The sequence below is a fragment of the Callospermophilus lateralis genome, unplaced genomic scaffold (genome assembly GCF_048772815.1).
Source record: "Callospermophilus lateralis isolate mCalLat2 unplaced genomic scaffold, mCalLat2.hap1 Scaffold_66, whole genome shotgun sequence".
In the NCBI taxonomy this organism is placed as follows: domain Eukaryota; kingdom Metazoa; phylum Chordata; class Mammalia; order Rodentia; family Sciuridae; genus Callospermophilus; species Callospermophilus lateralis.
In genome coordinates this window covers 6,912,751-6,927,188 of record NW_027514882.1, presented here as the reverse complement: position 1 = coordinate 6,927,188, position 14,438 = coordinate 6,912,751, and the positions used below count along the sequence as shown (strand labels likewise).

The window sequence follows — 14,438 nt, the reverse complement described above, 5'->3', positions numbered from 1 at the left end:
AACAAAAGAAAGTGGACATTGGAAAAATGCCTAGTGTTTTTATTGTTTCCTTGAGATAATCCTATGGCATGGCTTGTCCTGAGGAATGGAAATTCCAAGCTCAGAACTCTAAGTGTGTCAGTGCATTAGGGTACTTCAGAGTGTCAGATCTACCTGTAACTCCACAGGAATGGGAAGTTATACTCTGTGTAATGTATGAAATGTCAAAATACATTCGACTATCATGTATAACTAAAAAAAAATTAAAATTAAATTTTTAAAAATAAAATGCAAAAGCAATTACACATACATATTCTCTCTCTCTCTCTCTCTCAGGCTTGCCAAACACCACAATTTCTTGAGCCAACAGGATGTGATGCCTCACAATAGAGAGTTAGGCCTATGCTTATTCATGCTGTAGTAAGACCTCATGTAAACATTGCTAGACTATTTCCACATTGTAGGAACCACTAGGCAAATACATCCATCTTCCCTGGAGGTTCTCAGAGGGCAGTCAACCCTCTGGTACAAGACTTGGGATGTAGCAGGGATTCAGCAAACTCAGTTCCTCCCTCTCTCTTTAGAGAAGAATTTAGGGAAGTTGACTGCTTGTAAGACTTTGGTGTGTTTTAAGACCAAAGCTGTGAGTCCTGGGTCTCTGAGGGGCAATCAGCCTTGCAGTGAGCTATTTTTGAGCAGGATCCCATGTACAGCACCATCTACAACTGATCATCCACATTATAGACATGTACCTCTGACCTATAGGAGCCAAAGAGAAGGCACCCCCTTGTCCTAACTAACCATCTTAGAAAATACGTTATTACAAGCAAGACAGAGGAGGTGTCACTTTCAAAGGACAAGCCAGTCCCTTTCCTTTGTACAAGCACACTATTTTAATGTCTGGTTCCCCTAGACTGCCAGATGTTCACAGTTTATGGACCAGTTTTCCATCAGGTTCCTCTTTCATGCTTCTAGCCAAGCTATGCTTGGCTCCATTTGCTACAGACCCCAACTCAAGACTTCCTTCTCTCTTAAGCAATGCTTGGTTACCTGGTCCTGACCAATCACCAGCACTCCCTGCCATGAAATCATCAAGATGGGGGTCCTGGCAGACTGTGGACCAAGTTGGGAGCAAGCCTGGAGTTGGCAAGGGAGCCTGAGATACCCTATTGAGGGGCTATTCTGGCAGTTGGAGCCTGTCAAATGACCTCATTAACCTAGGAGAAGGATGGTGAGATTGAATCCATGTCCAGTGTTCCCTTGCCAAGGGCTAATGAGAGGAGATGTCTCCAGGGTGCATTTGTCTGTGAGTTCCTCCCGACACCCTCATTAGAACCAATGTGAGTTTCTCTGAACATCTGCCGAAGGCGCTATCCTTATCAGCTTAACTAGCATTTTGATTACTGCCAAATCTTTAGATACTAAAAGGCTCTTCAAAAACAGAGTACTTGAGCTAATATGCTAATGAAAGCTAGAATCATACAACAATATCTATAATTGCACATACTTAAATGTAAACATTTGCTGACTCAAAAATTTCCATAATGAGTGTCGAGGCTATGGCCATACAGCACCCCTCCAACCCTTACACATGCTGCAGTATTTGATTAACATTTTTGTTTCAATGGGGAAGCTGTTGATTGGGGATTTAGGTAGTGGCATATAGGCAACATCCATTGCCAAGAGATCAGAGTTCAATCAGTTAGGAAGTTCCCTGAATCAGCAGGTTTGCATGAAGTAGGAGAATTCTCATCTTCAGAAATTGTTTGACCTATCTCAAAGAATATAAGATTAAACAGAAAATGAAGAGGAACTAACATTTATTGAGGACTTTCAATATGCCAAAAACTCTGCTAAGTGCTTTGACACTTTATTTAAAAGTGTTCTAAGTGCTTTGAGATAGCCTTTATAGCCCCCCTTTTAGGAATGGATGAAATAAAAAAAGTTCTTAGTTGTGTTCATTTTTCAGAGCTTTGAAGGTACTAAGGAGCAGAAAAGGAAATCTAGAGTTTTCTTGCCTTCAAAGCCCATGCAAAATTTTATGTAGTCAGATGGCTCCCTGCCTGTAAGTATTTTTTTTCTTTCTACTAACTCTGTGGAAGTAAAATAAACACAAGAATGGGTAGAAAATAATCAGTCTCTATCAGGTACTGCAGAATCATGATTGACAGGTAGAATTTCAAATCAGAAGATAATTATAAAGCACTGCTATATAGAAAGGATTGGACTAGCTGATATCAAGGTCAACACCAGAAACATGAGGTGATTGAATCACAACCCAGTCCTCATGAATTCAGCAAACAAGTTGTTGATGTAGGTCAATTTACATAAGAGGTATAATAACAGTAATGAGAACAAAAGACCATACTAACAAAAATGGCAGAGTCTTGGGTATTTGCATGCCTATGTCCAGTAGAGAGTTAGTTTGGAAAAGAAAAAGCCATCTTGGACTTGAAAAGATGGGTTAACAGAGGCTTTGAGTTGGCTGAGGTCACTGGGACCTGGAAAATATATGTCAGTTTGAGGGTCAGTAAATGTGGGAACTCAGCATGGCTGAGCAGGAGTAGACTTTCCCACCCATCCTTGGTCCATTTCTCCTGAGAATTGTCTATATGCTCCACACTACCTTGCCTCGCTCTGTCCCTTATTTTCAAATGAGAAAGCATGTGTTATAGTCTGTGTCTTTCTTTCCTTCTCATTTGATTTAAGGACAGAAATATTTAACAGAAGCAAAAAAAAGAAAAAGAAAAAAAACCCAAGAAAATCAATTTAAGTCATACACAATTCTAAAGTAGAATTTCCCATATTGCAGCAAAATCTATAGAATGAGTAGACTACTAGGAAACAGGAAAAAAAATCATGGCAATGGATCAGAGTATGCTCATCTGGGTTACATAAGTCAAAATGATTACTTTGATGCAAGACTTATCAGATATTTTATTATTGCATCAACGGATGCAGCTCTACCATGGAAATATCACCATGTAACAACTCCTTCTTCCTTTGGTTAAGTGTTGGAATGGATAAATTGTAACTATTGGCTATTATTCTTCAGTCAGTTACACCAAGGTCTCTGGACTCCTTTTCCAATAGCAAATCTACTGTGAAAAAAGAAAGGATTTTGCCCCTGGCTTGCTCTCCGTTTTAGAGGCTGGAGAGTGACTTCTTCCTTCAAGTCCTGCATGAGGTAGGAGAGTTGTGCTCAGCCACCTCTGTTGACTGAAGTAAAAGACAAATGAGGGAAGGAAGAGGCTAATGCAGATCCTGCCCAGGCAAGTGATACAAGGAGTCATGGGAACCATCCTTCTCTCTGAGTGAGTTATCTCGTGGTTTATAATTTGCCTACCTGTGAGTGAGTTTTGGAAAATGTGTGTTAATTCTGCTCCAGGACCAAATATTTAGTTATTATAATCCCCTACCTAGAATATACACTCGGGGAAGACAAAAACTTTTTTTAAGTTTTGTTTTCTAATGTATGTCTAGCACTCCCAACAGTGCCTAGTGCATAGTAGGTTCTCAATAAATACTGAGGGAGTAAAGGCTGAAGACTTTGCCACTTGTGGTCACTTGAACTCATCACTTTGGCTCAAATACTCTTCGCCCAGTTATTCCCATGGTACTCTCCCACACTCCCCATTCAGGTCTCTCTTTCAGTGTCCCCTCATAAGAGAAGTCTTCCCTGCATCCCTACTCAGGAAGCAGTCTCTAGCTCTCTCCCTCTTTCCATACCCACCTTTACTTTTCTTCCTAGCATTTATCCCTAGGAGAGATTCTATTGTCTGTTTGTACAATTATGATTATGATTACTATTTTGATACCAGGGATTGAATCCAGGGACACTTTACCACTGAGCCACATCCCCAGCCCTTTTTATATTTTATTTAGAGATAGGGCTTCACTAGGTTCCTCAGGCTGGCTTTGAACTCCTGCCTCAGCCTCCCAAGGATTATAGGCATGCACTATGGTGTCTGGCTAACTCTATGATGATTGACTTTCTTGCAGTATTAGTGCCTAGAACACAGCAAGGATTTAATAAATATTCATTAAAATACTGAGGGTTGTTTGAGGATTAGACTTCTGCCTGTTTTAAACTTCTTGTGTTATCAGTATAATTTATTATGTTAAAAGATTACATGTAGTCAGAGCTCAGAAAGGCTGTTTACTAGAAATGGGTGTGGATATAAGTGTGTGTGTGGGGTGGGGTGGGGAGAAATACTGCTAAACATGACCAGGTGGGGTCACATACATTTTGATATACAAGTAAGTAGGTTAGTGGTGAAGAAGGAAGGATGGATAAAAGAAAAAAAGAGTTGGAGGGGCTGGGGATGTGGCTCGAGCGGTGGTGCGCTCGCCTGACATGCCTGCGGCCCGGGTTCGATCCTCAGCACCACATACAAAGAAAGATGTTGTGTCCACCGAAAACTAAAAAATAAATATTAAAATTTTTTTCTCTCTCTCCCCATCTCTCACTCTCTCTTAAAAAAAAGAGTTGGAAAGAGAGGATGAGTGGGATGAAAGGAAGGGAAGGACAGAGAACACAAATTTCGTGGAACTTGGGACTCGTCCCTCTAGCTTGCCTGAATATCTAAAGGCCCTGACCTCTTTTGTCATGGTGTCTTTTTCTGAGATGTCTTTTTCCTACTTTATTAAATTAAATAATGGAATGCTGGGTGTGGTGGTGAACACCGGTAATCCCAAGAGATTGAGGCAAGAGGATGGAGAGTTCAAAACCAGCCTCAGGAAAAGTGAGGTGCTAAGCAACTCAGTGAGACATGGTCTCTAAATAAAATAAGAAACAAAGGCTGGGGATGTGGCTCAGTGGTCGATTGCCCCTGAGTTCAATCCCCAGTACCCCCTCAAAAAAAATTAAACAATGGAAAACTCTTAATAACAATCAAATCTTATCTCCTTCCAAAAGTGGAACTTCTGCATTCATATGATGCTAGAAGTCCAAACCACCCCATAGTATAGTAAAAACCTGGTTAAAGCCGGAGAGGCTTGGATTTGAACTCCAGCTGTTCTACCTAGTAGTCTTTAACCTTGATTGATTCACTTATTTATCTGGTCATTCTATCATTAGTCGAACCAGTTAATCAGCCATCCTTCTATCCATCCTTCCATCTATCCATCTCATCCAGGTAAGACTTTAAACTGTCTGACAAGTGAATTAGATTGTCTCTCTGTTTCTATTCTATAAAGGGAGGTAAAAGCTACTCTGTTACATTACTCAGTAGACTTTTTAAAATCCATGATACAAGCCATATCTAACATTTTGTGGGTTCTCAGTAAATATCAGTACATCTCCCACTTGCTATTCTCCCTACAAAACCATCTGCATCTCTCTCTCTCTCTCTCTCTCTCTCTCTCTCTCTCTCTCTCTCACTCTCTCTCTCTCTCTCTCACACACACACACACACACACACACACACACACAGTCTCACACTCTAATCATCATGAGTGTACACATTTTATTTTCTAACTTGCATATAAAGTTCTCAGGGACAAAAACTATACCTCATACAGAGTCTCCCTTATAGCCTGGATTATAAACACAGATCAGTAAGGTTTTCTATTGGATACATAATAAGATAGCTATCAATATTTCTGCATTTCTCTTTCTTTCCTCCCTTTCTCTCTGTCCTATTTTGAGAACTTGGTCAATGAGTCCATGTGACTTGGGAGGATCAGCCATCAGTTACTGGACACACGATCAACTTGAGATGGGGAAAGGTATTTCACCAGTTCTCAAGGACCCACTGACATTTCTGTTTCACTGGCTCAGTGAATTTGACCAGCTCTGCTGAAGCAGGAGTAATCTCCGAGCTTTTGGCATCTCCAGGTCACCCCCCGGGGAACTGCCAATGAAGATAAATCTGAGAGGCAGCAGTAAATGTGACTCCTCCCTAGAGCACTTGGGCAAGACCGAGCTTGCTGGGCAAGGACAAAGGCCATGTCCCAGCACTTCCAGATGGTCAGGCTCCCGACCCATTCCCACCACCTCCTGCTCTTTTACCTGCTGCATAGGGGGGCACGTGCAAGGCAGGTGTGTCTTATCTCCTTGGCCTTTTCTGTTCCAGGTCAGAGTTATGAAGAGCTGGGTTTATTTTGCCCTTAGGATGTCTGTCCTGAGCATCATATCTTTTAAGTAGATGTTCTGAAATCACACCTGCATGGATAGGGGACAGAGAGACAGAAGCAGGGTCAAGTGAACATATCCCATATAGAAGGGTTGTGCATAAACACAGCACATACACCTGGTGAAGGTAGTCAAACTTATTTTAATAAATGAAGTTTCCTTAGTGTAAGAAAAATACTTACACAGACTGCACTAGGAACATCCTCTATACGAAGGGGTTTGCATGCCTGATTTCATTTTAGCCTCATAAATCCCTGAGGAATTTAGTATTACCACCACCATGATCTACCTAAGATGATAGGTGAGATAAAGAAAGGACTCAATTTATTCCATTTCCTAGGTGTTGGATGGGGATTGAGCCTGGATTTTTTTTTCTCCAAAGCTCATCTTCCTTAGCCGGGGGGTCATTTTCTGTTCTGCAAGTTCTGTGCCTCACACTTCCACCCTTAGACCTTAATTATTGCCCTACCTCACCTATTTGCCTTCTCACCTCTGTTCTGCAGGTGAAAATTTTCTCCATCATTTAATAATGCTCTAAAAATCAGAACTCACTACCCAGACTCAGTTTCCCTGGTTCTTAATTAGAACTTCCATTTTGATGTTCCTTCCTTTTCCTTTACTACCAGTGCTGGAAATCGAACCCAGGGTCTCAGGCATCCTAGGCAAGTGCTCTACAATGGAGTTCCATCCCAGCCTGTGATGTTTCTTCTTACTACAGATTTCAGGTGTGTCTGGACTGTTATTTCTTACACATATGAAAGTTCCTTCATAGAAATATGTTTCATTTATTTTGTACCCCCTCAAAGTATGTTGTGAATAGAAATGACATTAAGGAAATGACCAAGAGTGAAGGAAAAAGAGACCAAGCAAATAAAATTTTTGAGCATAAGGTAGTGTCACATGTCACATCTAAGGTCTCATAGAGAGACATGTTAGCTGTTCATCAAAGTGCTCCATGTTTTTCCTGGGCATGGAGCGGATTATATTTCTAGCCTCATTTGTAGTCAGGTATGTCCTGTGATTGACCCACATCCATCTCCCCACTAATCCTCCTTTCTGATGCCTTATGCCTGCTGTCCGTTATCTGGTATAAAAGGCGGGATGTGCAGGGCGGGTGTATCTTTCCTCCTTGGTTTTTTTTGGTTTGACTCAACATTCAGGTTTGTCTGTGTGTTCTTCCCCTTTCTTGGCTTCTTTTTGAGATCACAGTCCTTAATGAACTGGTCTGAAAGATCATCTGCTTTTGACAGGATATGAAGCAAAAAAAAAAAAAAAAGAAGAATATAACATGAGTAAGGGTTAGTCCCACACTGGGAGCAGAGGTCATTTGTTCTGAAAAAGAAAAATGTTTATTATTTTTGCCTCTTCCACAGAGAACTTGAGTAGACTTACAGAATGGTCTACTCAAGTACAGACTAGAATAGAGAGAAAGGAAAACTGGAATTCTGTGAAACCCCCAATTAAGAGAATTTGAAAAGCAAGACAAAGAAGAACTTCAAAATATGGTTGGGCAGATATCAGCGTGGGTTTACATGGGTTTCTGACTGGGTAGGCTTTCTGTACTAATGCTCAATTTCCTTTGCCCAAGGCTTGCTCTCTTTAGACACCGCAAGGCTCAGCATGGAATCTGCAGCTCCCTTGATCTTGGGAAGTTTCCCTGGGGTGCTCAGTAAATTCCCGACTCTCTTTCACTTTTGGGACAGCCTTGTCCTCCTGATGGTTCACACGGGGGTTCCACCACTCGTCTTTCTTTTCCCTGGCCTGGCAGATCTCCTATTTCCCATCCTAGCCCCAGCCCTTTTGTCTTCTTCTGCATCTCTTTCTTTTTCTCAGTCCCCTCAGTACCTCAGGAGAGCCTTTGGAGTCCAGCAGCTACCTCACTTCATCAGATCATCACTCGTGGCCCCTGAAGGTTGTTACTGCTTGCCTTCATCCTTCTGTCACCAGCCCTCATTCACTGCTCCCAATGATTAATCTGTTGCTCTATTCACATCTTCCCAGACATTAGGGAGTAGATGCTTTCATGCAATTTTATTCTTAATGGCCTCTCCCTTCAATAAGTGCATGTTGAATGAGAATCAGCCATGCCACGTCCAAGTCCTAACTTTCTCATTTGTCAATTGTGGGAGCGTGGCCTTAATTTGTAGAAACTTTAATAGACTCTCAATACTTAAAGCAAGGACAATATTAAATCAGTGTGTGAATGTGTGTGTGTGTGTGTGTGTGTGTGTGTGTGTGTTTGCTCATGTTAGCAAAGCATCTGATACATTTGATATATTCCACATGTTTTAATAAAATGTTCCTTCTGCCAGGGCTCAGCCCCTAAATTTCCACCAGGCCCAGAGGAAGGCCCCCTCTTCATCAGTCTTTCCATGCAAACTCCAGTCCTGTGTGTCCTTTCTCATTTTCTGAATAGTCACAGAATTTTTGCTCAGGTAACACCTTCAAAGTTGTTAAAGGTGACAAATGATGAAGCCTGAGCGTGAATCAGCAGGAGGCCTCTTCTGGCCTTAGAAAAGAAGATGAAGATGGGTGAGGAATTTACTGATGTAGTTTTGATTTGTTCAGGTCTTCTCTTCCCTTTTTTAATGATAGCATCTTGTCTTTCATCTGCTTAGCAGCAATAATTAAATGTTTGCTGAATATATGTTTGAATGAATGGACTCCAACATGTTTAGCGTAAGGAGACATTCTGTTAGGATTCAAAGAAGCCAATTCCACAAAAACAACCAGGTTATTTGTCCTCTCTGGAAACTCTGAGCCATGACCCGAATGCAGTCTGGCTAGAGCTACAAATGTGAAGGAACATGGGGGACATTCAGAGGTTAACTGGATCTTTCAGATCCCTGCCTCTCCCTCCCTCTCCTCTTTCCCTCTTTCCCCTCCTCTTTTTCTCTTTCCTTCTCTGTTTCTTTTTTTCAGTAAAATATTCAGGTAAATTTCTTGGAAACATTGAAAATTAAATAGGTCAAATCTCTTCATTTTAGTTTGTGGATCTGGACATTTGTGGATCTGTCATTTGATCATTTATAAAATTAATGTTTATTAAAGCTCCTAGTGTATTTCAGGCCCTGCTAGAGTCTAGGAATAAAAAGGACAAGTAGATTGCTCTTGCCTTCAAGTTTTATGGTTTATTGAGCAAACAATGGAAACAACTGTTTCTAAAACAATTATCCTTTGTTTTAGAAAATTCAGTATGCCTGAGGAAACCACCATCACTTGGTAACTGTACATTAGTATGCCTGTATTATCAAAAAGTCAGTATACATAACCCCCAAATCAAATAACATTATTTTCCTCAGTCACATGCATAATAATAAACATTTCCTTTACCTAAAAGATTTTGATAATTTCATTCAATCATCTCCATTTAATAAACATTTATTGAAGTCAAACTATGTATGAGGCATTGGATTATACAAAGTTTATATATACAATAAAAAGGCTGTAAAGAAGCCTTTACTGAGTACCACTTATGTTCTAGGTGATTCCATGTCATTCCAGCACACAAGATTGGCCAGCAGTTTTTCTGATTCATCTCTGCCTGTACTTTCCTGGTTGTTTAATTCCAAAAGAAGCCTACCAAAACAGTGTACTATTAATCCCCAATTTGCAGATAAGGAAAATGAGGTTCAAAATGTCAAATAAAAGGCAGAAGGGGACACTGATGGCAGGTTATGGGATCAGAATTAAACCTGGGCTCTTGGAATTGTGAGTCTTCATATGCCTGGTTCAAAGAGCAGTTCTTAAAACATGTTCTCCCACAGCACAGTTAATTTCTCCCATATTGTACATACCATAGGTAGGAATGAATGAATTACTGAATGAATGAATGTTGCTTAGAATGGGTGTTGCCCAGCTGTGGGGTCTCTGGGGGTGCAGCCTGGCAATGTACCTGTCAGGGGTGTGTTTGCTCATGTTAGCAAAGTAGTGCCTTTGACCCTAGGGCACTACTCTGCACAAGTACATAGAGCAAGACATTTGCTTCAGTTTATACTTTAACTTCAATCGCATTTTTCCCCACTTTTGGAGAAATTCTGAACATAAAATATCTTGATGGCAAATGGGGAGTGGGAAGAGGAGGGGGGAGTCATAACCGGGTGAGGCATAAACAAAGGCTATGAATATGCAAAAGGCCCATCCATCAAAAGTCTGAGTGTCTCATTTTTAGAAATGGGTAGAGGCAGAAATGTTTCTGGTATTTTCATTACAAAGGTTATGCAAAAAGTCAGTTCTGGAAAGGAAACAGATTGACAATAAAACAGAAAAAGGCTATTTAAAATTCTGTCTTGATAGGCAAAGAGAGATATTTGAAATATTTTATTGGCACTGCACATGGGGTGTAAGTGTGCCAGGAAATACTGGAAACAACCTCTACTGCCACATCCCATTTATTGCCTCAAAAATGCCTTGCCTGGGACTCTAAACAGACCCACAAAAAAAGGACAATGCTTCCTCTTTCTCTCTCTCTTTAACTCTAATGAACCTGTCCCCAGTGCTTCAGCTAATATTTCATGGCAGACCCCACAGACTCATGGCTATTTGCCCATCCAGCTGGTGTTGGCTGTCACCAGAAGGCACAGTCTATCAGGTTTCAGGGGCCTCTTTTCTGACTTGCCTGCAAGCTGTACGGCAGAGCAGCTTTCCATGAGTGACATTCGCAGTGGAGCACTTACCCAAGTGCCTGTAACGAGGGTCTAGTTTGTCTAGTCTGTCTTCTGAGAGCTCCAGGGGCTGCATTTGCTCAGTGGACATCATCAAAGGAGAGTGGGTGTGCTTCTTATACTACAGGTGTGTAAGAAACAGTCCGTAAGGGTGCCTTTGGCTCATCCACTCATTCACTTATTAAATAAATACATTTTTGAGCACTATTTCCCAAATCAATCTTATTTTTTAAGACTGCTTCTTATACTTAGGTATGAAACTTTAAGCCCAAATAAGATGGATCATACACCCACCCATGCAGGCACACAGATTTATTTGCTAATTGTCATATATCAAATGTTCAGTATTTTTCCTCTTTCAGAGGTATTTTAAGAGTTTCAGAATAAATACCTAGACCGATTCTGAGTTAGAAATGAGTTAGCTCAGAGTTATAGAAAATCTTTTTTTTTTAATTTTAAATTTATTTATTCATTCTAATTTGTCATACTTGACAGCAGAATGCATTTCAATTCATAGTACATATATAAGCACAATTTTTCATGTTACTGGTTGTTCAGAGTCACACTATTTTGTGTCTTCATATATGTACTTAGGGTAATAATTTCCATCTCATTGTACCATCTCTCCTAACCCCTCTCTTCCCCTCCCTCCCCTTTGCCCTATCTAAAGTTCCTCCATTCCTCCCATGCTCCCCCGACATCCCCATTATGGATTAGCATCCACATATCAGAGTAGAAAATCTTGATTGAACTTCACCTGTATTTTGTCAGCTGAATCCTGCAAAATAGGATTATGTCTGTTTCACAGATGAAGAAACTGAGGCTCACAAAGTATACCTAATTTACTTAGTCATGCATCTATTAAATTACCAAGCCTAGATCCAAATCTAGTTCTACAGACTTCACTAGACACATCTCTTAAAAACAAAGTGAATTATTGAATCCAAATTTAACCAGGCTTCTAGTTTTCTACCATTCTATCTCATAACTATTAAGTAATGAGAATGCTTCCCAGTCCATATTATGAGGGCGGTTGAGTTGTGCCAGGAGAAAATTTAGGCCTCAGATGGATCTTCATTATTTTCTCCCTAGGTATTCCTGACATGAGAGCAAGTCTGTCTGCCTCCCCTTATCCTCCATCTTTCCTGAACCACAAATCCATTTGAACTTCCAGAGCCATTAGATATAATCATTGCCCAGGAGGAGTGAAAATCCAGAATGGACATGTGTCAGGTCTGAATGAAAAATGCATTAGCTGAGATTTATAGGAAATCTTCATTAGAGACTGTTCAGATTCTGTTTCTTAAGTTCCCTTCTGAGGTTCTCTGATAATTAGCACTCAGGTCCTACAATAGCAAGAATGGTGGAAGAGGAACAAATAAGATTAAATTGGCTCAGCTGATCATCTTCTCTTGAGATTTTCTGGACCTGTGGTGTGCAGAGGAACACAAAGACCAATTGTGCTAACATTTCAAGGCCATAGAATAAGTTCAACTCAGTTGTCTTCTGAGGAATTAGCCATTGTTCTCAGGAAAGGCTGGAGGGCCTCTCCCCCTGTGAGCTGAGATCATTGCATAGCAGATGGAGCCATTAACTGATCACTTGAGCCTGGCTTTTAGTGTCACTCTGGGCAGACTGATTGTATGTGACTTCAGCAGAAATCAATGCGGACCATTGTTCTTAATGTATATATAGACATGGCCAACTCCCCAGGACAATAAAGAAGTGTGCTGTTATCTTGGGTAGCTCCTACCTCCATCTTTAATGATAAAAGCTATGGGAAACCACTTAGAAGGGGGCTCTATGCTGAGGTCTCAAGGAAAAGTTACATCCTCATATGGGGAACTTTGCACCTAAATAACCCATCTTTCTCTTCTCTGTGAAGTCATGGGTCCAGTCATAGCCGTTGTACAGAAAATCACCCCAGGGAAGATTTGACGCAAATAGTTATGCATTCATGGTCAAAGCCATCATTTGTTCTTGGAGTTCTGGTCTTATCTGGTGATTGTTCTTTTTCTTCTCCCCAACTTAAGGTAGCTCTTCTTCATGCTTGGGTCACAAGGCTGCCCCAAGTGTCCAATAGCTGATTATTTAATTTGAACACAGGCTTTCAAGTCAATAAACCTAGGTTAAATATCAGCTCAGTTACTAACTAAAAAGCTATGTGACTTTGATGAAGTTGTTAAATATTAATGATGAGGTGAGGGTAAATGGAGCCCCAGCCCAATATAGCCATTTTTACCCTCTCTCCCTGGAAGCTATGATGAAAATTGCAAGACCAGCTTCTTTGTTATTCCCCTATAGACTGACACTCAGGGACATATGGGCCCTCTCTTCTCTGCCCCTCCCCCCCACACAATTGCCATTTTTACTCAGTTTTCTTATTTGCAAAACAGAAATAATAACTGCCTCATAGAGTTCCTATGTAGTTCACTGCTTAGCACATTGTACTCACTCTTCAAGAGATGATAGCTCTTATAATGTGCCATTTTCTACACCTCACTAGATAGCTGTGTATGTGGAAAATTCTAAGAAACAATTGAACCTTTTGTTTTCAACAATTAAAATGCAGTTTCATCCCAACGAAGCAGCCCTGACAGCACCAGAGCAGAGAGGGAAGAACCTGCCCCAGGTTGATCAGTTCCACCATTAGAGGGCCCCAGACATGCTAGGGCAGCTAGAGATTCCTCATGAGACTGACAGGGGCTACCTCTGCAAGGAGGCTGTATCGTCCATGGGGAAAACAAACACTGTTTTAAATCAGTGGGAACAAGCAGGACTATTTGCGAGAGGGGTTGAGAGAGGATTTCCAGATTTGAGATTCAAAAATATTTTCTATCACAAAAATTTCTCATGTTTTGGGGAACCCATTCTGCCCATGGGGTTATGTCATTGTGACCTTCCTGTCAGAAACTCCATAAAGAACAAGTACTTGGAGGGCAGAGCTATTTGAAAGTGTACCCTCTTATTGATCATTGCCACTGTATTTGCCTGTTGAATGTCAGTTTGAGGCCACCACCTCCTCCACTCCCCACTTGCCTTCTCAGAGAGAAGGGTGCTCTTTACAAGCAAACCATTGTAAGACCTGAGCCTATTTCTTGAACTAAGAAAGAGGATATTTCTAATTCCAGCTCTCGACTCTTCCCTCCTTTCCTCTTTGATTCATTCTCCCCTCCAAGCAGGCATCATACAGGGACCTGCCCTAGTCACATGATCCAGGGAAGTGTCCATCATCTTCCTTAGCAGCTTCCTATCATTTGGGGACTAGGGAGGTACCAGTTCCCTTTATATCTAAGGTTCTCTGGGTCTTCAGATTGCAACACAAAAGCTAGGGCATTCAGTGGTACTTGTTGATGGAGACTTTACCTTTGGGGTTGTTCCATAATTGTCTCTAGTAGAAAGATTTGTGACCCTTCATTATCTCTTGCCTTTTCTGGTTCAGCATGGTCTCTGAATTTTAACACTGACACAGTGGTGGCTTGTTCTGCTCTGTAATTGTCAATTTGAGGCCACCTACCCTCACCTGATGAGCTTGAAGTCAAATGTGCTGTGGAAATGAGGGCATTTTTATTATATAATACCCCTAAGGGGCCTTAGGGAGCACCAGGGATTGCACACATTATTTCTGCAGCTAAATATGAATCTTCACACTGAATGGC

At 41.0% G+C, this 14,438-nt stretch overlaps 1 pseudogene; it reads right to left on the bottom strand.

Annotated features, from left to right (window-relative positions):
- Positions 1-5,951: 5,951 nt before the first annotated feature.
- On the bottom strand, positions 5,952-10,873 carry LOC143389835 (protein phosphatase 1 regulatory subunit 17-like; annotated as a pseudogene).
- Between the last annotated feature and the right edge of the window lie 3,565 nt (positions 10,874-14,438).